At 43.6% G+C, this 23,548-nt stretch overlaps 1 long non-coding RNA gene across 4 annotated transcripts in view; it reads right to left on the minus strand.

The window, feature by feature from the left end:
• Positions 1-23,548, minus strand: part of LOC123479184 (uncharacterized) — a 217,626-nt gene that overhangs the window by 189,078 nt on the left and 5,000 nt on the right. The window lies entirely within an intron of this gene.

Raw genomic sequence — 23,548 nt, forward strand, 5'->3', positions numbered from 1 at the left:
TGTCTGCTCGTGGGTGCTGGGCCTTCTGTGTGTCATTCTGAAGCCATTTTCACCCTGCCCTGCTGCACGGCCCAAGGGGCCTGTCTTCCATGTCTGTACCACCCAGGCTCCCTTACCCTCTGACAGGCCATCAGCAGAAGAGAGGAGGGACCATTCTGGGGATTAACCCCCCCCCCGTGCTCTCCCTGTGCGGCCGAAGTCTGGGCAGCAGCCAGGGTGCTGAGGCCATGGCTTGGTTGGGCAGCCTTCCTGATCAGCCACGGCCTCAGAGTTTCCAGTAACACCTGCCCCACCTGTCATTCCCTCAAGTCTATGAGTGGTAACACTCCTTTATGTTGCTTGTCACTGATTATCTCACCCCTCCCGTTAGTCCCCTTAATCCTGACCATCCCTCTGTAAATAGAATCTCAATTAAAATTCCTTCACATAACCCTTTTGAGTATACCATCAATTTCCCTCTGGGATTTTGAGTGTATCTTGTCTACCTTATGAAAAATATATTGCTCGTATTCCCCAAATCACCACTGAAACAATAAGACATGCTTATCTGAGGATTCATGCCTCCCCAACATGTTGCTGCAGACTGAGAAATACAGGCCTTGGATCTACAGACCTGGGGGCATAATCAGCTCACAGATGGTTGGTGGGGCAGTGATGATTGGCACCTTTAAGTGCCAATAAATGATTCGTTATTTCTGTCAAAGTCTCTGCTCTTTTTAGGAGCGGAGTTCAATGACTCAATCTGCTGAGTTCCCTTCTGCAGCCCCATTCCACACATATTAATGAATTTTCACTACGTCATGGAACAGTATGCATAAAATGAGTTGGAATATATGCACCTAGGGACAGAAAGTGCCCTCTGAGGACATCCAAAAGTTATCTTGGCCAGTCTCCTACCTTCACTCAGGTAAGGTTTTATTAACCTTGTTTTGTAAGTGATGTAACATACCCAGAGAAGTTAAAAATGTGCCCAGAAGTGACAAACATCTGTTTTCCATGCCGCCATCCCCCTTACCATGCCCACAGCAGACATTCTTCATCAATCACATCACCCTCTGCCATGGGACAGCCTTCTCACTGCGGTTCCCCGGCAGCCAATGCAAATCTGTCATAGTTGACACTTAGGACCTGTCTGCTGTCCTGGCACGTGCTCAGACTTTAAAAATAAGGAAGTGAAACTAGGTATCAGTCTCTGTAGCCTGCTACTACACTGTTCTTTTTGAGGGATTTCCCTGTAAATCCAGAACACCTGTGCAGACTATACTCAAGCTATCCTTAATACCATTACACCTTTGTAATCCAACTTCCCTGAGCCTCAGTTTCTACATTATAACATGGGGATTATTAAGACCTCCTTGGGAAGATTAACTGATATATGAATGCTAAGTACTTGACACGATACCTGTCACATAGATGCTCAGTTCATGGTGCCTCTTATTACTCACTCCTTACGAACGTCAGCGAAGCCCACCGTCCACAGCATGCCCTTCTGCGGCGCTCACTAGGTCCATGATTATTGGTGTGTCCACCAATATTTTCGTTCGCCTGGATGTAGACTGCATTTCTCCACTACATTCAAATTATACGTGGCCAAGTGGCTTCCCTTGGCCAAACAAATGTGAACAAAAGAGACATGCATTACTTTTGGACAGAATCATTTAGTTGCTGCTTCTCTACATCAGCCTCCCTTTTTTCTGTTTTGGTAACTGTGGAAACAGGTGTCAAGATGGAGCATCCATCCATCAATGGCCCTACGTGACAGCGATGAGCAGAACCTGAGGCTGATCCACGCTGGGCATTTAGTCTAAGTGAGAAATACACCATTGTTAAGTAAAAACCCTGAATTTTTGGAGTTCTTTCTGCAGCCATAACCTAATCCATCTTTATAGGGAACTGTTCCAAGCGTGGGAAATGTGGCCCAGCCCCAACTCGGAAAAGCCAGTGGGGAGCGAGGTTTGTCGGGCAGGACCCACAACCACGGATAGGTTCTCCTGTGAGGAGTCAGGCCTGCATTGTACCTAGGCTGCTATGAGACTTGCTCTTGCTAAAACTCCCTCACCCTGAATTGAGGCAGCAAATGTTTACTAAAGTATCTTTAACTTCCTAAAGTCTGTGCTAAACTACCTAAGTAGGGAGTATAACCGGTTCGACCACTTTTCCCTTTACATTTGCAAATATCCTTCTTTGATGTATTTAGCAACATCCTCTCCTTTGTTGTCTGTAAAAGATAACCACCTAAAACAAACCTGTGCATAGTAAATGAGGACCATCCTTGATGTAATGGGCCTAGAAAAACAATAAAAGCCTGTCCAGGAGGGGGTCTGGGGCCCTCTCTCTGACTTAGAGAGTGGCTGTGCTGTCTCTTTTTCTCCACGGGATTTCTGTAGTCCGTGTGTATTTGTCTATTGCCGCCACAACACAGGATCCTGCTGGCCAGGATCCGCGTCACATCTTGGTGAATATCTCTCTTTGTATCAAGGTTCCAGAGAAGCTGATTCTCCATCTTACAGCAGAAAAGTGACTTGAAATATTCATTTATGTTAAATGTTCGTGTCCCTAAGTCATTTTTTCACTCTCCAATGCGGTGCTGGATAACAATGTCACTTAAAATGTGTCATATGCCTATTATGAGCCCAGCTTTGTTCTGGACACTTTATGGGAGCCAGTGTGCACACCTAGACAATGTCTGGCAGACAGATATCCAAATGCATGCTAATTATCACCATCATCATTATTATGTATCATCTCCGGTCCTTATGACAACACAAAGAGACAGGGACTATTATCATTGCCATCTGACAGACAAGGAAACTAAGGCACAAAATGGTTCAGCAGCATGAGAGGGTTTTGGAGGCATCAAATAATGCAGCATGGATTTGAATTCAAATACGCCTGAAATCAAAGTCCATGTTCTTTCCAGGCTGCCGCACATCCTGGCCAGTGAAGACTGACAAGTTCTGCGGTGCAATTCCCCGACACCCCCGCTTCCTACCTTGGGGGCCAGTGCCCAACCATCAGCTCTGTCCCCCTCATTCTACCACATGCAACTGTTGTAGCCTAACTCATTGAGGAGAAAGAGACACTGGCCTCCCTGAGACCCACTCACCCAGGGACATAAAAACTTGCCATTCAGGAAGAGGATTATGTTTGTCTATCAGCTTCAAATTCACTATCAGAAGGGGGTTTCTCCCTCCCTCTTCTTTCAAATGTCTTCAAAATCACTAGGCTGACACATCTATTTTAGAAGTAGCATAAGGCAAGGGGTCAGTGACCAATTTGCCTTGCCCTGCCCATTGCCCTAGACTACAGAGGCCACACAGGGGGAAGAGAGAGAACCCAAACACAGACAGACCTACCAGCTGACCTCCCCTCCCTGTGTCTTCTCCAAGCTATTTATCTCATTGACGCACAGCATGCTCGAGGGGACCTCAGGAAAGGTGACAATTTCATTTCACCCACACCTTTGAAATGAAAATTCTTTCCAAAAATTAATAATTTTCTTTGTTTTCTGAGAAAGCTGGGGAGGAAAGGGGTCAAGGAGTGAGGTGTAAGAAAATGAAAGTCAGAGGGGGAGAGAGGGAGAAAAGGAAAATAGAAAGATATATGAGGTCTGTCCAGAAAAAGTCCAGCCACTATTAGTGTAACAAGGACAGTTGACATCAATGTAACTGGCAGCCAAGGAGAGTGTACTGGAATGCACATGTGTGAACAATGATGACTTCACTGTACTAGTCAGTGGGGGCAGTAGATGCCGTTGAGTGAGCATGTGTACTGTGTGGCCATTGCATTCCAAATGACTGAGTGAGCAGAGCAATGAATCTGCATCAACTTTTGCATTAAACTTCAACATTCCTCCATGGAAACTATTCAGATGATTCAGATGGATTTTGAGGATGATGCAATGAGTGCAGCACCAATAAAAGTGTGGCACACACGCTTCAAAGATGGGTGGGAATCTGCTGAAAGTGATCCACGTCCTGTCTGTACCAAGCAGAACGCCTGCGAGTGTTGAAGGTGTGTGGGCTGCGATCAACAAAGATCGGTGACTGACAGTGCGAGAACTAGAAGCTGATCTGGGGACTCCAAAACTACAGTGTCTGAGATTTTGACGCAGGATCTTGGCATAAAACATGTCATGGCAAAATTTGTTTCATGGCTTCTGCTACCAGAGCAGAAGAAACATCGTGTTGCAGTTGCTAATGATTTGATTCAAACTGCTACCAATGAACCAGATTTCCTCAAGAAGGTCATAACCAGAGATGCTTTGTGGGTCTGTGCCTGTGATCCAGAAACGAAGGCCCAGTCATCCCGATGGAAGTCACCTGGTTCTCCAGGCCCAAAGAAGGCACAGCAAAGCCACAGCAAGATCAAGACCATGTTTTAAACAGTGGAGGAGATGCTGGGAGAACTGTGTGAGGTCTCAAGTTGCCTACTTAGAAGGGGACTGAGGTGTCACTGTCCTATGTACAATGTTTCTTGTATCTTGTATCTTCTTCAATAAATGTCTCCACTTTTCATAGTACATGGCTGGGTACTTTCTGGACAGATCTTGTATACAATTAGGGAAGAGAGGGAGACTGACATGGGAAGGAAGGAAAAGAAAGAAGAGTGAGAACAGAAGGGAGTAGCAATGAGACTGGTTCATGCCTTCATGAGATCAGAAATCCATCTGAACTTTCATCTTTTTTCAAAATTTTAATTGGTGCTATACTGACAATCACCCACATCTGTTTGACAGAGCCCCCTTCCACGCGCTCCTCCCACACCTTCAGAAAAGCTACTAACTCAGTGGCTCCCACAGTCTCATTCATAACTGTGGTTTCTTGAAAGACAAGGAATAGTGGGGAGGAGGAGCTTTCTAGTCCAACTGACCTAGGGTTCAAAATGCAGCCAGCCCTGGAACATCTTTTCCATTCAACAAATATTTACTGGTAACCATCTCCATGCCAAGGACTGTTCTAAGTACTGGGTTAACAGTGTATAAGATTCCCGCCCTCATAAAGCGTCCACCCCAGAAGAATAAATGAAAAGGAAAATATATAGTATCTTAGTGAAAAGGACAATGGAGACAAATAATCCATAAGGAGTAACAATAATGGGGTGAGGGAAAGTTTTACATAAAATGATCAGGGGAAGCCTCCCTGTGAAGGATGACACTGGAGCAAAGCCTTGAATGAGGTACGGAGTTACCCCTGTGGGTGTCTGAGGAAGAGCAAACCTCAAGTGCAAATGCCCTGGGGCGAGGGCACACTTAGTGAGGGCGTGTGGAAGAGCAAAACGGTGGAAAGACCAAAGGGTTGTAGGGCCCGGTGCCAGAGAAGAATTTTTGACTATTGTTACATTGTTCTTAATTTCAATGTCTCTGGTTATATTTTGTTTGCTTTTTTCTTTTGTTGATTATGTTCCAGTTAAAGGTGAGATCATATGGTATTTGTCCCTCACTGCCTGGCTTATTTCACTTAGCATAATGCTGTCCAGTTCCATCCATGCTGTTGCAAAGGGTATAAGCTCCTTCTTTCTAGGGGATAGTGGGGAGAGGGGTCTATAGGAGCTACTATAAAGAACACAAGGACAAAATCAAGGGGGAGGATAGAGGTGGGGGGGGAACTGGCTGGGGTGGGGTGGAGGGACGGGGAGAAAATGCAGACAATTATAACTGAATAAAAATAAAAAATTAAAAATAATAAAAAAATTTTAAAAAAGAAGAATTTTTGAAGTTGAAACTCTAGGGTGAACTGGAAAACTAAAAAGTGATGAACAACAACAACAAAACGGGCAGTTGGAGGTGACTTTAGGGAATTGCTGTGGTTTCCTTGATGACATGTTCTGGAGTGAGTGTCAGAAGTAGGATAAAAGATAAAACCATTAAAGGAGACGAGGTGAAGGACCTCAGAGAGTGGTGACAATGGCCAGATCCTACTCTTCAAAAAATTGGAGGGATGGCCTGGAGGGCAGTAGATGATTGTGAAAAGAAGAGACTTGTGATTCAAACTCGGTTTGGAGCAGTTGAGGAGGAGAAAGGCAGGATGATCTGGAAGCAGCAGTAAGGACCGAGGAGGCCACCAATCTTACTCCAGCCCCTGTAGGTAAGGGCTGTTGGAGAGAAAGCCACCATCATCACTCAAGAGGGCTTCGGGGAAACAGGGTTCTCGGGGTAGAGTCAGGTATTGGTGAGATCCATTGTCATTTCACTGCTATTTAATGTGCAGAAGGACGGAGGATGTTAAATGTCCTGCAAAATTCAGAATAGTCCCACAGACTGAAGAGCTGTCCCACGCACGAGTGTCCCCATTGCAAACACGTAATAATGTCAGAAAACGAGAGCATTCAATGTCCAATGGACAGGTTAAAAGTAAAGGGAGATTGTTGATCACTGACACTAGTGGAAAGGCTGTAAACTTTGGGAAGGGTAGGAGTTGGAGTCCGAAAAGGGGGTGGCAGAGGATGAAAACTCTGGGGACTGAGTGATGACCCAGGATTCCTGTCATACACATGGAAGAAGAGGCAGTGAGATGGCCCTGCTGGTCTCGGGCAGGTGGTGGTGGTGAAGCTGTGACTGTGGAAGGTGGGAGCGACACGCAGCCCAGAGCCCCACTCGCACCCCTACTGAGGAAAGCATGGAGCCTTGGCAAGGAAAAATCGGGTCTGCAGCGCCCAGAGCTCTGAATTCCCTCTTGGCCCTGGAGACTGCAGGAAGGAAGGCCCTCCAAGGGCACTTTGAACTTCTCAGTTCCTGCCCTGTCTAAGCTCTGTGTCCTTGGGCAAGTTACTTAATCTTGCTGATCCAGTTTCATAATCCACAAAGTAGCACCAAAACACCTAGCTCACAGGATTGTTGCAAGAGTTAAAACTAGACCATGTCCAGAAACATCCAGAAGATACACAGTCTGCATGCGACAGGCCCTCACCTCCATCAGACCCACAGCGGAGGCTCAGGTTACACATATTTAAGTTAAAATCCTGACTCTGACGCTCACTAATTGCATGCCCGGGGGCTGGTTATTTACCATCTCTGAGCCTCAGTTCCTTGTGTTTAAGATTGGGAGACTAATACCAGGTACATAAAGTTCTGGCAAGGAACAAATGGATGAACAATGCAAGGAGTAAATGGAAGGCTGATGTAATGAGCTATTAAGTTTTGTCATCTCCTTGCTGAAAAAACTCAAGAGCATAAAAGAGAAATTTTCTCCCTGCAACCTAAAGATTTCTAAAGTGAACCAGCGTCTGTGTTCTGGGCTCTCTGGTCCCAGGGGGAATTAGGAACTTCTTGAAGAAGTTTTCAGGGCTACTACTCAGGGCTTTGTTTGGGAAGCCAGAGCACTTTAAGGTGGCATCATGCTGAACTGGAGGGCAACAGAGACTCAGTCTGGAGTAGACCTTGGGCTATGAGTAGCCCAACCCCGAGAGAAGAGAGGGGAATCCCTTGAGATGGGGGAGAGAGGATGCCAGGTTCTGCACGGGAGCAGCAGAGGTTCGGATGGTGACCTGGGGCACACCTGGGCAGGGGCAGGCCTGCCACCGAGCGTGCGCTCAGAGTCCTCATTTCCCTCTCCAGCCCTTCCACCCTGGCGCTGCTTCCGTCTTCTGGAAGTCAAAGGGCACTGCACTGTGTGTAAAGCAAACATGTTGCATTTTTTCCCCATCTTGTACTTGGCTCAGAATATAGCAGTCCACTAGTTTGAGATGCAGTCAGATAGCTACAGAGTCAAGGTCACTCTCTACACAGGTGTCCCTGGAGGTCATTCCACCCATTCAGTGTGGGGAGGTGGCAGCTGCCTTGCCAGAAACTGTGGGTGGCTGCGAGGAAGTCATCCTGAATCAAGTTACCCTCCACCCAGCCTCCCAATTTCAAACTCTTGCTTTCCACTCCTTTCTTGTTTTTTTCAGTGCCAATCATTCAAGTAAAACTCAGTAACGGTTAGGTTTTTCTCCTATAAAATTGAACTATTCCTATAGCATAAGATTACTGTCACTCACATAGATGCTGTAAAGCCTTGAAACGGGCATGGCAATTAGTAGATGTTAAAGGAATAGCAGAGGTGGTGATGGTTAGTGGAACTGGTAGTAACAGCAACACTACTAAGAGGACAACTGGCGGGCTGGCGGGCTGGCACCGAGCTAACCAGTCCCAGCAGTCTCAAGAGCACCGTCCCACTCCCGGCTCTGCCAGAGCTGCCCTGGGGGGTTGGGAGAGCTCGCCAGCTCTCTGCCCCTGTTCCTGTCAAACAGGGATCCTCCCGTTCACTTCAGAAAAAAACGCCGGCAGCTAGAAGCATCCTTAGAGAACACCTGGACCAACCCTTTCTCCCGTACACCCCATTTTATAGAGGCAAACTTTGAGGCTGAGGATGTAAAGCAGCCTACTTAATCTATGCAATGAATGCTGTTTCCTCTCCCAATGCACAGAGCTCATTTTTGGGGTTTTTGCTCACTGGTGTGGGTTGGGTGTTATGGGAGAGGGGAAAGGGGCAAGTGATCTGGAAATGCAACATTCTCTTCCCTAGAGAAGCTTTTGATTTATTGGAAAAACAAGATAAACCTATGGAAAAAATGTATTTTTTTAATGAGACAGGGTATGAGAAGCTCTTTGAAAAATGTGAAGTATTTGTCCAGACAAGCTGTGGGAGCTGGCCTGCAGGATGGCCCTCCTGGACCCCACGCCTTGGCACCCCGCCCCTCATGCCGGAGCTGGCGTCAGGGATCCACAGAGCCCGGCAGGGGTGGTGGGACTGCTGCTGCCATCTCGGGCTCTCTCTCACTCACCCACTCTGGAGGAGGCCGGCTGCCCTGCCCTGGGGACCTCCGAGAAGCCAACGCAGAGGCCCATGTGGTGCGCTATCCAGCCGACAGCCCGAGAGGAACTTCGCCCCTGGGAGTGAGTTTGGAAGCAGATCCACCAGCCCCAAATGACCACAGGCCCAGGTGACAACTTCATGGCCACCTCATGAGAGACCCGAAGCCAGAATCACCAGGTTAAATCTCGCCTGGATTCCTGCCCCCCAAAGACTGTTGTTTCAAGCTTCTACATTTGCGGTCATTTGTCAAGCAGCAAAAGATTGCCAATCTGTAAACTCAGACCATCCTCATTCTTCACAGAGCACCTCCTGAGTCCAGCCCTGTGCTTCCCAAAGTAGAACAGGCAGCAATGAGTCAGACGGAAACTCCAGCCGGGAATTAAGACTGTATTGGGCTGAGGCTTCCCGTGAGGCGGTCCCGTGGGGGCAGATCCTGGTACACACGGAGGGGGAGGATGCGGAACCCTGGAGAGGGCTTACCAAAGCACAGCCGTGCTCTCTTCCCCAGAGTGAGATCGCAAGGCTCCTGCGTGTGCCTGAACAGATGCATGAGAGAAAGGTGCATGTGAATGCCAGGATGGGGTGGCAATCTAAGGCCTGGCTTCTCCTGCCTGGGTCTTAGAAGGAGGCAAATTCTAAAAGGTCCCCTAACAACAGGCAGGAATAAAACACTTTCTCCAGATTAGACCTTTAGCAGCTCCCCTGGAAAAGTCCATCTGCTTTTGTAAACTAGGTTTCAGTCCCATTACTTACTCATCCACCAAATGAAAATAAAATCTATTCGGTCCTTCCAGAGATGCAGTAAAGATGCTTTGCAAACTGTAAAACACTGAGTATGATAATGAAAGCAAAGTGAGATCTTACATATAAAGTCCCCAGAAGAGGGCCCGGCTTGCCATTTAGAGTTAACAAATGATAGGGTTCCCTCCTAGGCTCCCATCTGGTAAAAGGAGAAAGAAGCAAGTAAAGAGATGGCAGCAGGTGTTTTCTGACCTGGGCCTGTGACCAGCTGTCCCGGGAAGCCCCGTCAATGTCCCGAAACACCCTCGCCCGCCCCACCCCTCCTCTCCAACAGCACTGTGCAGTGGAGACCGGCAGGATTTGGATCACAGAGGAGGTGACAAGCCAGGAGGGGTTAGCAACTTCCTCTCACTAGGATTGGAGGAAGCTGGGAGGCCTGAAGACAGGGAATGGAGCGATAAGGAACAAAAAGACTAAAAGAGCAGGAAAAACCTGCAAAGATTCCTCGTAACCCTCTGCCTGGGGCCTGGGTGATGACTGCAGTCTTCAACTATAGGACGAAGGGGACTAGGCAACATGTTCTGCACTCAGGCACAGTCCTCCCTCCAGGGCTGAAGTTGGGGTCTGCTCCAGGCTGAATGACGTTGAAGTCCTTCCCCCGGGGTCTGTGAACGTGAAATAGGGTCTTTGCCGGTGATCAAGCCTTGAGAGGAGGTCATTAAGGTGGGCCCTGATCCAATGTGTCCATAGAAGGGGGGAAATTTGGATACCGAGACAGACACACAGTGAGAATGCCCTGTGGAGGTGACAGCTGAAAGCAGGGGGATGTTTTTACCAGCCAAGGCGCCCGCCAACAACTGCCGGCAAAACGCCAGGAGCTAAAGGAGAGGCACGAACAGACCCTCCCCCACTGCCCTCAGGAAACCAAGCCTGCTGGCCTTGATCTCAGACTTCCAGCCTCCAGAACTGGGAGACAATGCAACTTCTGCTGTTTAAGCCACTTTGTTCCAGCAGGAAACCGATGCAGAGTCACTGGGTGTCATCAGCACAAAGCCACAGGCTCAGACACACCTGATTCGAAGCTCTGCACTCATCAGTAGCGGGACCTTGGGCCACCCCCCTGCCTTCCTGGCCTCAGGTTCCTCATCGGTAAAACCGCAAATTCCATATGCTTTACGATAGTTGTTGGGAATTAAGTGAAGTAACAAACGCAGAGCACGTGTTGCAGTGCTGGCTCCTGGCAGCCACTCGCCAGAGGCAGTGGGGTTTCAGTAGCAGAGATGACAGCACAACTCAAATTCCTTCACCTTTCTGAACGAGCGATTGTCAACCGGTGTGCTGTGGAAGCACACTGGTGTGCTACGAGATGTTTTAAACATGCGACACCTGACTATTTAGTCAGGATCACCAACCTCTTTTCCCTTAGATTGTCAAATGAAAAAAATGATAGCAGTCAGCAAAACAATAGTCGCCGGGTGTGAATGAATCATAAATTACACCGATTTTTTGTCAGATGGGCAAAATATATATTTTTTGGTGTGTTGCAGAATTCTAGTAATTAGTTTATGTGTGCCATGAGAGAAGAAGGTTGATATTGCTGCTCTAAACCAGCGCACCCCTCACAAGGGAAAAACAGAAGGACCAGCTTCCCTCTAGTCTGCGAAAACACTGAGCGCTGTGAAGGCAACAGGCCGCAAGGCTTTGTATTAGTTTTGGTTGCTGCTTAATAAATTGCCACAAACTCAGCAGCTTAAGACAACATCCATTTTTCATCTCACAGCTCTGTAGGCCAGAAGCCCAATGGTTGTGGCTGGATTCTCTGCTTAGGGTGTCACAAAGCCAAAGTTAAGGTGTTGACCAGGTTGGGTTCTTACCTGCAGCTTCTGTGGATCAATTGCTTCCCCACTCACTCAAGTTATTGGCCAAATTCAGTCCCTTGGCATCTGCAGGGCTGAGGTTCCTGTCCTCCTCCTGGCTGTTGGCCAGGGAAGCTACTCAAGGCCTGTGGTCTGTTTTTCCTGGCAGCACTTCTGACATGAAACGTGTGGACTTTCTACACCAAGCAATTCTCCGTTCCTCTGTGGACACCAGCTGAGGGTCCTACAGTTTACTTCAATTCTGACCCTAACTACCCAGAGTAAACACAGCCCCACAGATTAAGGGCTCAGTCCCACAAGAGGCCCCCACTTCAGACTGCAGTCACCAGTCTAGGCCACCAGCACTTCTGACTGATTGGCTATAAATTTGGGGTTGGGGAGGGGCACCTACAAGCCCCTCCTCAGTTGTTATAATTTACTAGAACTCACAGAATTCGAGGAAACACTCCTTATATTTACCGGTTTATTATAAAGGATATTTAAAATGACAAAAGTAAACAGCTGGTTGAAGAGATATATCGGGGACACTCGGGGAGAGCCCTGAACACAGGAGCTTCTGTCCCTCTGCAGCAGGGGTGCACCGGCCTCCTGCAACGTGGCGTGTTCACCAACTCAAACCCTCAGAACTTCGTGAGTTTGGGTTTTAAGGAGGTTTTATTACACAGGACTAGTTGATTAAATCATTGAGCATCGATGATTAACTCAATCTCTAGTCCCTCCCTCCTCCTTGGATGTTGCAGAAATGGAGCTGGAAGTTTTGATCCTTTATCCTAATCTAGAATCTAGGGGCCTAGACGCTATGTAAGGGCCCAAGAGTCATCCCAAGAGCATAACTTCAGGTGTGGCTGCCAGAGGCTGATTTTGATAACAGAAGACACCTCTTCTCATTCCTGTAAATCAGGAAGTTACAATGGTTTTAGGAGCTCTCTGCCAAGAGCCAGGCCGAACATATTAATTCTTATTACATCACAAGATCCTTCCACATGGCCCCTCTGTCTCAACAACAGAACTGAGAGCTGGGCAGCAACAGAGCCATTGTGCCAAATCCACCTCATGCTTCCAATTTTTCTGACTTCTTTCACCACTAGATGGAGAAAACTCTCTGCTTCTCAGGCTCATGAGACTGGAGTAAACCCACCTGGACAATCTCCCATGTGTCTCATCACAAAAGGAACACCCGGCACAATTTACAATAGCCAAGTACTGGAAGCAACCTAAGTGCCCATCAGCAAATGAGTGGCTCCCAAAACTATGGTACATTTACACAGTGGAATTCTATGCAGCAGAGAGAAAGAAGGAGCTTATACCCCTTGCAACAGCATGGATGGAACTGGAGAGCATTATGCTAAGTGAAATAAGCCAGGAGGTGAGGGACAAATACCATATGATCTCACCTTTAACTGGAACATAATCAACAGAAGAAAAAAGCAAACAAAATATAACCAGAGACATTGAAGTTAAGAACAATCTAACAATAGCCAGGGGGGAGTGGGGAGGGGACAGTGAGGAGAGGGGATTACAGGAACTACTATAAAGGACACATGGACAAAATCAAGGGGGAGGGTGGAGGTGGGGGAAGGAGGTGGGTTCAGCTGGGGTGGGGTGGAGGGATGGGGAGAAAAGGCACACAACTGTAACTGAATAACAATAGAATTTTTAAAAAAAATTTAAAAAACAAAAAGAAAGGAACACCAGGGAGCTAAGGTCATGGGCACCGTCTTCGTATTCTGCTCTGACACCGGGTTCTGTCCTTGCCTCTGCCACTGAGTAGATGAGCAACTTTGGAAAAGTCCCTTCTCCCTCTTGGACCATAAATTTCCTTGAACTCTAATATTTTTACAACTCTCCCCAAAATCAGATTACATTTTTTAACTTTCTGGGACATGTGTTCTGCTTGGGGGTAACAAGTTTAAAAGGAACCTTTCTTTGTTCTCTGAGAAGGTTTGCAACCTCAGTACATAGTTGTTCATTCCTTACTGCAGCTGGGACTAGCCGAAATCTTTCAATAACCAATGCTGGGGGCCCATTCCCACAGACTCTGGTTCTCAGGAACTCCAAGACAAGACACAGGGACGAAGGAGGACACGCCCTTCCATGTGGTGGGAGCATGAATGAAGAGGGATGGGAGTCTTCTGTTCACATTAAGTCTTTCAAAGATGGGATGGCTAGGGCTGAGAGCCGCAGCAGCTGGACTCAAGGGTGCGTTTTAGCACAAGACATCCCCACAACTCACACACTTTCACTTTTGTGTGTTTGCATCTCCTGGTGTCCCCAGGCGTGAGTTGAGGATACAAGTTAATAAAGGCTGTTCGAGACGCGCAGCTCTCGGGGAGTTGTGCCTGTTAAGTTCCAAAGCTCAAATCTAGGCTTTGAGAGAAATGAATGGACTGTACCTTCTTTGTCTTAGTAACTCTATGTATATATATGCAGGTATGTATACTGTGTGTGTATATATATTTCCACATATATAGAGATTATAGTTGTAAAGTCTTTCTCATTTGATAACAAATGGACAGTTGACAGTTGAGAACCAAATTCTTTGCCAAGGTCTCGGTGTACACAGTTTTGCCTTATGGATTTTAAATTCATACAATTTTAAAATGCTAGGAAAATTGTGAAAAATTGTGTAATGGACAAAAAGATTATTGTGTGTCCTTTCAAAAGGATGCTAGAAATTTAGAGAAACTCTCCTGGGTTATCTGATTCTGAAAAGGGCTGTACCTTAACTGCCTTTGACTATTTTGCAATTCTGTAGTAATGGAAGTTAACTTCTAGAGGTCTAATTGGATTTGTGTTAAAAGAAGTGCAAAATTTTGTTAAAGATACAATGCAGTATTACTATATGGACATTAAACAGTTTTGTATCTTTCATCAGATTTTTGTAACATTTTATTCCTTGCAGGGGGAAAAAGGCCCACTTTTCTTTGAAGCAGAAAAAAATACATTCATTCATTCACTCATTCATTCATTCATTTATTTATTTATTGTAAAGGAAAGGAAGGTGACCTGGGAATATACAGCCAGGTAAACAAGAGAGTCCTAGCCACTGAGGGAGGGTGGAGACGAGCCTTATCCGAGACTGTGTAAGAACCAGGTTGTCCCTTGCAGATAAACTTCCCCAGGAGCTCAGGGCTCAGATCAAGTTTAACGTTGTCGATACGGTACAGCAGAATGAAGCAATAAGGGAAATGGCCATCTCTTGTATTGTTACAATGAATCCAGACTTTCGATCTAACGTGGCTGGAACACTATCCATCAGGATGAAAACTGATCTTTGTGTGGGGAGGAATTCTTCTTTGACAGATGTAATTAATAGATTTAAAAATATCCATACTGTGAATTTAAATTTTTAAGTCACAAATTGACAACATTTCTCCATAAACTTGTAAGTCCTTTGATATAAAATGTACCCAAGGTATTAACTGAGCAGTACCTTTTATATCACATAAAATCATGGCTCGTATAAAGCTAAAGAAAAATACTTGCAATTTCGCACATTTTGAATTAATTGATCTTTGATATCATTAGAAAAGTATATTCCATGAGAAATTCTTTGTTTGCTTCTAAAATATTAGACAATATTTTGGGGTTTCTCCTAATTGTCTAACAAAATATCCATAACTGAAAAAACTTTTTTTACCATCTCTTCATCTAAAAATAGGGCTGTGTGTGTGTGTGTGTGTACGAATTCAAACAAAGTTTCAAGGCATTTGAAATTCATTTAAATTTTTTTCTGCTGAACATTTAATTCAGGTGACTGTCAATCCCTTTTTTATTGGTAAGAGGAAATTTCACTACATTTGGCTTAGTTTTTATGCGACAAACACCTCTTTTCATTTTGTTTTGCTGTAGCAAATTGCAATCGCCATTCTTTGTGAAATTTACAATATACCTCCTTCTGGTCTTTTAAAAACTCTTCTAGTTGTATCCTACAAACTGAAATGTTTGTGTCCTCTCCAAATTCCTATGTTGAAACATCTCCTCACCAGGACAGTGTTGGGAGATCAGGCCATTGGAAGGTCATTGGGTCATGAGGGTGGAGCCCTCCTGAGTGAGATTAGTGTCCTTACAGGCCTCAGAGCACTCCCTTGTCCCTCGGCCCTGTGAGAACACAGCTGTTAGGAAACAGGAACTTGGCTTTTGGCAGACAGCAAATCTGCCAGTGCCCTGATCTTGGACTTCACAGCTTCCAGAACTGTGAGAAAGAAGTTTGTTGTCTAGGCCACATAAAAGTCTCTGGTACTTTTATTACAGCAGCCCAACTGGACTAAGGCATTATAGTACTAATTTCTTTGTCTCCACTCAAGGTTGCACCAATATTATGCCTTAATTTTAAATTTAAAAATGTGTCCACTTATATTTGTTAAACTAAAATACTGACTTAATTATAACTAAAATAATTATTTCAGCTTAATTATCAATAACAATTTATATGGGTATGACTGTAGCTCATACTGTCTACATAAAAGTGTTCAAAATAATTGTAATACTCTATCAACATATAGAAAAAAAATCATTTGAACTGAAGCAATCCACTGACACATTTAGATCCACTGAACCCATTATTATACCAGTGGTGGATTTATGTGGGACACCAGAAAAATAGAAGTGCCCAGCCCACACAGTACAGTGTGATGATAGCATACTAATGTAATTTAAATGAAATTTAGTCCTGCTAAAAAAGATACATTGTGCTTAATGGGAAAGTGCTTTCCACTGCTTTGGCTTTTAAATTAATTAAAATTAAATAAAATATTAAAAGTCAGTTTTTCAGTCTGCCCTGCCACACTCCCAGTGTTCAGTAACCACATTTGGCAGTTGCCGCTGTATCGAGTGCCGTTTGGAAAGGAGAGAAGGCAGATCTGGGGCGCTGCCAGGAGATGTGGAAGTTGGAGAAGAGGAACAATCACAGAAAAGAATTTTAGTTCTGTTGTTATGCCATACTATCTTCCCTTTGCTGGTCCCTCAAGAAAATCTACAGAAAGTCTATTTTTTTCATGGCCTGTAGAATTAGATCCGTGATTGCTGTTGGTTATTGGATTAGCCTTCTCAGACTGCTGTAGCAAAATCTCCCCCCTGGACAGTATCTCTTCTTACAAGGAGACTAACCCTATCCACTCAGGCCTCATGATCTCCTTTAACCCTAATTACTTCCTCATACCACTTACAGCCACGCTGGGAGTCGGGGCTTCAACATACGAATGCGCAGACACAAAGATTCAGTTCATAACTGTTACACAGACCAATGGAACAGGTATAATGTATTTTATTCCCTTACCATTTAAAATTTTAGGAGTTTTGTTTTGTTTTAAGAATTTTGCTGACTGGAGAGCCATAGAAAGGTGGATCCAATGAGAAACAACAAGCTGGCCCAGGATTTTATAACAAACTATCTTAAGTGGTAAAATATTAATCTGGATTATTTCCCTCTCCTCTCTCATCCTAATAGTGGCACCTGGGTTCACAGGAGGTTTCCACAACAGCACGACATGGCAAATGGGGGCAAGGTAGACATCTGGCCACGGCAGTTCTCTACTGGCCTCCTCCATCGCCAAAGAACTCATCCCATCTGTTCTTTGTTCATCTCGTAACCTAAATAATCAGGTTCAGGTGCCCTTGTTCTCAGAGATCCTGTTTCTGGTCAACACAGGCTGCTGTGTGCCACCTCATGCCCACCACAAGCCTCACGGGCAGCCCACAGTGCTATCTGTGCCCTTGCACCATCACAGATGAGACTTGGGGTACTATCTTAGACCCTTTTGCCTAAACATGCCCCTATTTCCATTTTGCTGTGACCAGTGCTCTCCTCTAAGACACTTGCTGTCTCCCTCAAATATACCCTTAGGAATTGTGACAAATTTCCTTCAACACACTTACTTGGGAGTTTCAATCCAGGCAAGTAGGAAGAATGTCAGTCTCCTCAAGAGCCTGTCACAGTTGCTTACCTCTACTCTCCTCATTAAACCCTCTCAAATATCTCCCCCCCGACCACCTGACCCCCAAATGAGATAGTTTTTCTACTGCTCTCAGCATAGCCTGGTCTTAAATCAACACATATTTCCTCCCTGACACATACCCTGTGTCCCCAGTCCTCCAGATCTGATTTTACCCACCTCATTTTTATTAGAAAAAGTAGAGTAGAAAGCAGGAAGACCAGTAAGATGAAAATCTGCATGTCCTCCACCTTGATTCAACACCTGTTAACAGTTTGCTGTGTCTGACTTGGGCAGGATCTCTCTCCGCATCTTTTGTAGCTCTTTGAAAAAAAATTAAAATTTAGACAAAGAATCAAAAATATGCAAGAGGTAAAGACAGTCTCTCAATAAATGGTGTGGCAAAATTGGACAGAAACATGCAAAAGAATGACACTGGATCCCTTTCTTACACCACATAGAAGAATAAACTCCAAATGGATTAAAAATTTAAATGTAAGACCTGAAACTGTAAAACTCCTAGAAGAAAACATAGGCATAAACTCTTTGACATCACTCTTAGTCACATTTTTTCTGGACATGTCTCCTCCAGCAAGGGAAACAAAAGAAAAAATAAACAAATGGACTACATCAAACGAAAAGTTTTTTGCACAACAAAGGAAATCATCAACAAAATGAAAAGACAACCTACTGAATGAAAAGAGGATGTTCATCAATTTCATATCCAACAAGTGTTTAATATTCAAAATATATTTAAAAACTCATATAACAACCCCCCAACAAAGAAACCAAGCCAATTAAAAAATATGCAGAGGACCTACAGATATTTCTCCAAAGAGGACATCCAGATGAAAAGACATACGAAAAGATGCTCAGCATCACAAATCATCAGGGAAATGCAAATTTAAACCACATCGAGTTATCACCTCACACCTGTCAGAATGGCTATTGTTGAAAAGACAAGAAACAAGAAGTGTTGGCAAGAATTAGAGAAAAGGGAATCTACTGAAGTGTGTGGTTGGTAGGAATGAATATTGGTGCTGCCACTGTGGAAAAACAGTATGGAGGTTTCTCAACAAATTGAAAATAGAGCTAACATATGACCCAGCAATTTTATTTCTGGATATTTGTCTGAAGAAATCCAAACTCTAACTCAAAATGATATATGCACCCCTATGTTTATAGCACCATTATTTCCAAGAGCAAAAATATGGAAGCAAACTAAGTGTCCATCAATAGACAAATGGATGAAGATGTGGTGCGTGTGTACAATGGAGTACTACTTAGCCATAAAACGACTAAAATTTTGCCATTTGTGACAACATGGATGGACCTACAGGATACCATGCTAAGTAAAATAATTATAAAGAATCACAAACATCATGTTTTTTCACTTATATGTGGAATCAAAAATGAAAAATAAACAAACAAAACAGAAATAAACTCATAGCTACAGAGAACAAATTGGTGGTTGCCAGGTAGGAGAAAGGTTGGAGGGATGGGAGAAAAAGTTGAAGGGATTGAGAAGTTAAAGTTTCTAGTTATAAAAATAGTCTTGGGATGTAGAGTACAGCATAGGAAATATAGTCAATAATATTGTAATATTGTAACTATGCATGGTGTCAGGGGGTACTAGACTTACTGGTGTTATATAACCTATAACTTCATAAGTTATATAACTGTCCAATCACTATTTTTGTACACCTGAAACTAATATAATATTGTATGTTAACAGTAATTAAAACATAATTTTTTATAAAAAATAATTTTTTTTAAATTTAGGCTTTACCTTCTTTACAGAAAAATTTAGCAGACAATACAGAAAGTTCTCATGAATCCTCTTCCCACTCCCACTCACAGTTTCTCCTATTATTAACATCTTACATTGGTGTGGTACATTTGCCACAATTGATGAACCAATATCGATACATTATCATCAACTCAAGTCCACAGTTTACATTAGGGTCCACTCTTTGTGTTGTGCAGTTCTGTGGGATGTGACTAATGTATAATGTCATGTGTCCACGCTTCCCGTTCCACACAGAAGAGATTCACTGCTCTAAACACCCCCCCGTGCTCCACTTAATCATCTCTCCCCACTCCCACATCACCCCGTCACCCCATCCCCACCAAACTCCTGACAAACACTAATCTTTCCTACTTTCTCTATAGTTATGCCTTTCAAAAATATCATACAGTAATCTTTTCAGGCTGGCTTCTTTCACTTGAATATGAATTTAAAATTCCTCCATGTCTTTTCCTGTCTTGATAGCTCATTTATTTTCATTGATGAATAATATCCCAGAATGTACCACATTTATTCACCTATTGAAGGATGTCTTGGTTGCTTCCAGTTTTTGATAGTTATAAGTAAAGCTGCTATACACATTTGTGTGTAGATTTTTGTGTGGAAATAAGTTTACAACTAGTTTGAGTAAATAGGAGTTTGATTGCTGAATTGGATAGCAACATTGTATTTAGTTTTTTAAGAAACTGCCAACTGTCTTCCAAAGTGACTGTACCATGTTCATTCCACCAGCAATGAGAGTTCCTATTGCTCCACATCTTTGTGAGCATTTAATATTGTCAGTGTTTTGTATTTTAGCCATTCCAATAGGTGCAGTGGTGTCTCATTCTTGTCTTAATTTGAAATCCCCTAATGACATATGATGTGACACATCTTTTCATATACTTAGTTGTCATCTCTATTCCTTCTTTGGAGAGGTTATCTGTTCAGATATTTTGCTCACTTTTTAATTAGATTGTCTGTTTTATTGTTTTGCTTTAAAAGTTAGTTCTCTGTATACTGAGATGCAAGTCCATCAGATAAGAGGTTTGCAGATATTTCCTCCCAGTCTATAGCTTGTCTTGTGATTATGTAACAGTATCTATCACAGAGCAGAAGGTTTACTTTTAGTGAAGCCCAATTTGACAACTTTTTATTTCATGGATTATGCTTTTGGTGTTGTATCTAATAATTCATTGCCAACCCCAAGGTGACCTAGGTACTCTCCAGTTATCTTGTAAGAGCTTTATAGTTTATTGATCTATGATGCATTTTGAGGTAGTTTTTGTGAAAGGTTTAAGGTCTGTGTCTAGCTGGGTTCAGTTGGGTTTTTTTGGTTTTTTGTGGGGGGTTTTTTGCATGTGGATGTCCAGTTGTTCTAGCACCATTTGTTCAAAAGACTATTCTTTCTCCAATGTCTTTGCTCCTTTGTCAAAGATCCGTTGACTACATTTATGTAGGTACATTTCTGGGTTCCCTATTCCAATGATATATTTGTCTGTTTTTTCACCAATACCACATTGTCTTTAACTAGTGCAGCTTTACACTAAGTCTTGAAGCTAGATAGAATCAGTCCTCCAATTTTATTGTTCTCCCTTAATATTGTGTTGGCTATTTCTGGGTCTTTTGCCTTTGCATGTAAACTAAACTCAGCCTGTCAATGTTCGTAAAATAACCTGCTGGGACTATTTGTTGGGATTGCATTAAATCTATAAATCAAGCTGGAAAAAGCCAGTATCTTAACAACATTAATCGTCCAATCCACGCACACAGAGTGTCTCTCCATTTAGATCTTTATTTCTTTCATCAGAGTTTTGTAGTTTTCCTGATGTAGTTCTTGTACATATTTTGTTAGATTTATACATATTCTATTTTGAGGATGCTAATGTGAATGGTGTTTATTGCAATTTTTAATTTTTCATTGCTGGTATATAAAAAGGTCATTGACTTTTCTATCCTTGTATCCTACAATTCTGATAATCAGTATAATTCCAGGAGCTTTTGTTGGTTACTATTTTAAGATTTTCCACATAGACAATCATGTTATATGTGAACAAAGATAGTTTTATTTCTACATTTCCAATCTGCATATTTCTAATTTCCATTTCTTGCCTCATTGCACTAGCAACAACTTCCACTACAATGTTAAATAGGTACAGTGAGAGGAAATGACCTTGTTTTATTTCTTAGAGGGAAAGCATATGGTTTCTCGAGCTCTAACTTTTAAATTGGGGGAATTATTTTAAAGAACTCTGAGGGGTCTGAGATTTTACCCACCTACAGGCTAACAGCCACAGTTTTTCGGATGCTGGTAGAAGACACCGGTCAGAGGTAAAGGACTTGATCACTCACAGCACAGCAAGTGGCATGAGCTTCTTGTTCACATTGGTTTCTCTTGTCCTCAGTTCACATGGGAGTAACGCAGAGTCACTTGTGTGGGTGCTACACATACAGTGAGTTTCTGTCACACTTAAGGAACCCCAAGCTTAGGAAACTCAAATCTTTTAAAAGGGACTGCAAGGAAACATGCTTGACTTTTGCTCCAGGAGGAGACATTATTTTCATTTTTATTTTTAAGTATACTTTATTGATTATACTATTACAGTTGTCCCAATTTTTCTCCCTCTGCTCCCTCAGCCTGGTACCCCCCTTCCCTCCAGCAATCCCCCACCTTAGTTCATGTCCATGGGTCGTGTGTATAAGTTCTTTGGCTTCTCCATTTCCTATACTATTCTTACCCTCCCCCTGTCTATTTTGTACCTACCAATTATGCTTCTTAATCCCCATACCTTTGTCCCCATTCTCCCCTTCCGCCTCCACCCCCAACTGATAACCCTCCATGTCATCTCCATTTCTATGATTCTGTTCCTGTTCTAGTTGTTTGCTTAGTTTTTATTTTTAGATTCAGTTGATATTTGTGAGTTTGTTTTCATTTTAAAGTTCACAGTTTTAATCTTCTTCTTTTTCTTAAATAAGTCCCTTTAACATTTCATATAATAAGGACCTTACCTGGGAAGAACTTTATCTGCCCTTCCATTCTAAATGATAGCTTTGCTGGATACAGTAATCTACATCATAGGTCCTGGCTTTTTATCATTTTGAATATTTCTTGCCAGTCCCTTCTCATCTGCAAAGCTTCTTTTGAGAAATCAGCTGATAGTCTTATGGAAACTCCTTTGTAGGTAACTCTCTGCTTTTCTCTTGCTGCTTTTCAGATTCCCTCTTTATCTTTAACCTTTGGCAATTTAATTGTGATGTGTTTTGGTGTGTTTCTCTTCGGGTCCAACTTGTTTGGGACTCTCTGTACTTCTTGGACTTGTATGTTTATGTCCTTCACCAAATTAGGGAAGTTTTCTTTCATTATTTTTCAAATAACTTTTCAATTTCTTGTTCTTCCTCTTCTCCTGGCATCCCTATGATTAGGATGCTAGCACTTTTGGAGATGTCCCAGAGTCTTATTCTCCCCTCATTTTTTTGAATTCTTGTTTCTTCATTCTGTTCTGGTTGACTGTTTATTTCTTCCTTATGTTCCAAATCATTGATTTGAACCCCAGCTTCCTTCCCTTCACTGTTGGTTCCCTGTGGATTTTTCTTTATGTCACTTAGTGTAGCCTTTATTTTCTCCCTTATGCACTTGCCACACTCAATGAGCTCTCTGAGCATCCTTATCACCAGTTTTTAACTCTGCATCTAATGGTTGGCCATCTCCATTTCATTTAGTTTTCTCTGGAGTTTGGGCCATATTTATTTGTCCCCTTAATGGCAGCCCCCCTGTGTTTGTTTCCATGTATTAGGTAGAGCTGTTTTGACTCCCTGGCTTGATATACCTGTTACATTGTAAGGGGTTGAACCTTAGGTATTCACCAGGGTGGGGCAACCCACTTTGCTGCGTTGTGGCACTGTGTGTAGGGGAGGGGTTGGAAAGGGAACAATGCCACTTGCTTGGCCCTCTCCCCATTTCCAGTCATTTTTCCCACTCCTGCTAGTGGGGGATGACTGACACCCCTCTAGCTGTTGCCCTAGTGGTGGTTCCCAGAGTGGGTGGGTTTGCGTATATTCTAAGACCATGGGGGCCTTTTAAACAGACTCTCCTGAGAGGCCAGCAGTTTCTTCTGCTGCCCCAATCCCCACTGGTTTTTACAGCCAGAAGTTATGAGGCTTTATTTTCCCATCACTGGAACTCCCAGCTCTGCTGTCTGGCCTGGGGCTGGGATCGCTCACTCCCCAGGTATCCTTCCTGGTTTTTATCGGCCACACGTGAAAGTGGGACTGCCTATTCTGCCATCCACCACCGCCACTGCCCCACTGCCACCACACCGTATCCTGTCCATCCCAGCTCCCTATCTCCGCCCCATCTACCCATCTGGATGAATATTTCTTCTTTAAATCCTTAGTTGTCAGACTTCCATCCAGTTC

Source organism: Desmodus rotundus, chromosome 1 (genome assembly GCF_022682495.2).
Source record: "Desmodus rotundus isolate HL8 chromosome 1, HLdesRot8A.1, whole genome shotgun sequence".
Classification (NCBI taxonomy): domain Eukaryota; kingdom Metazoa; phylum Chordata; class Mammalia; order Chiroptera; family Phyllostomidae; genus Desmodus; species Desmodus rotundus.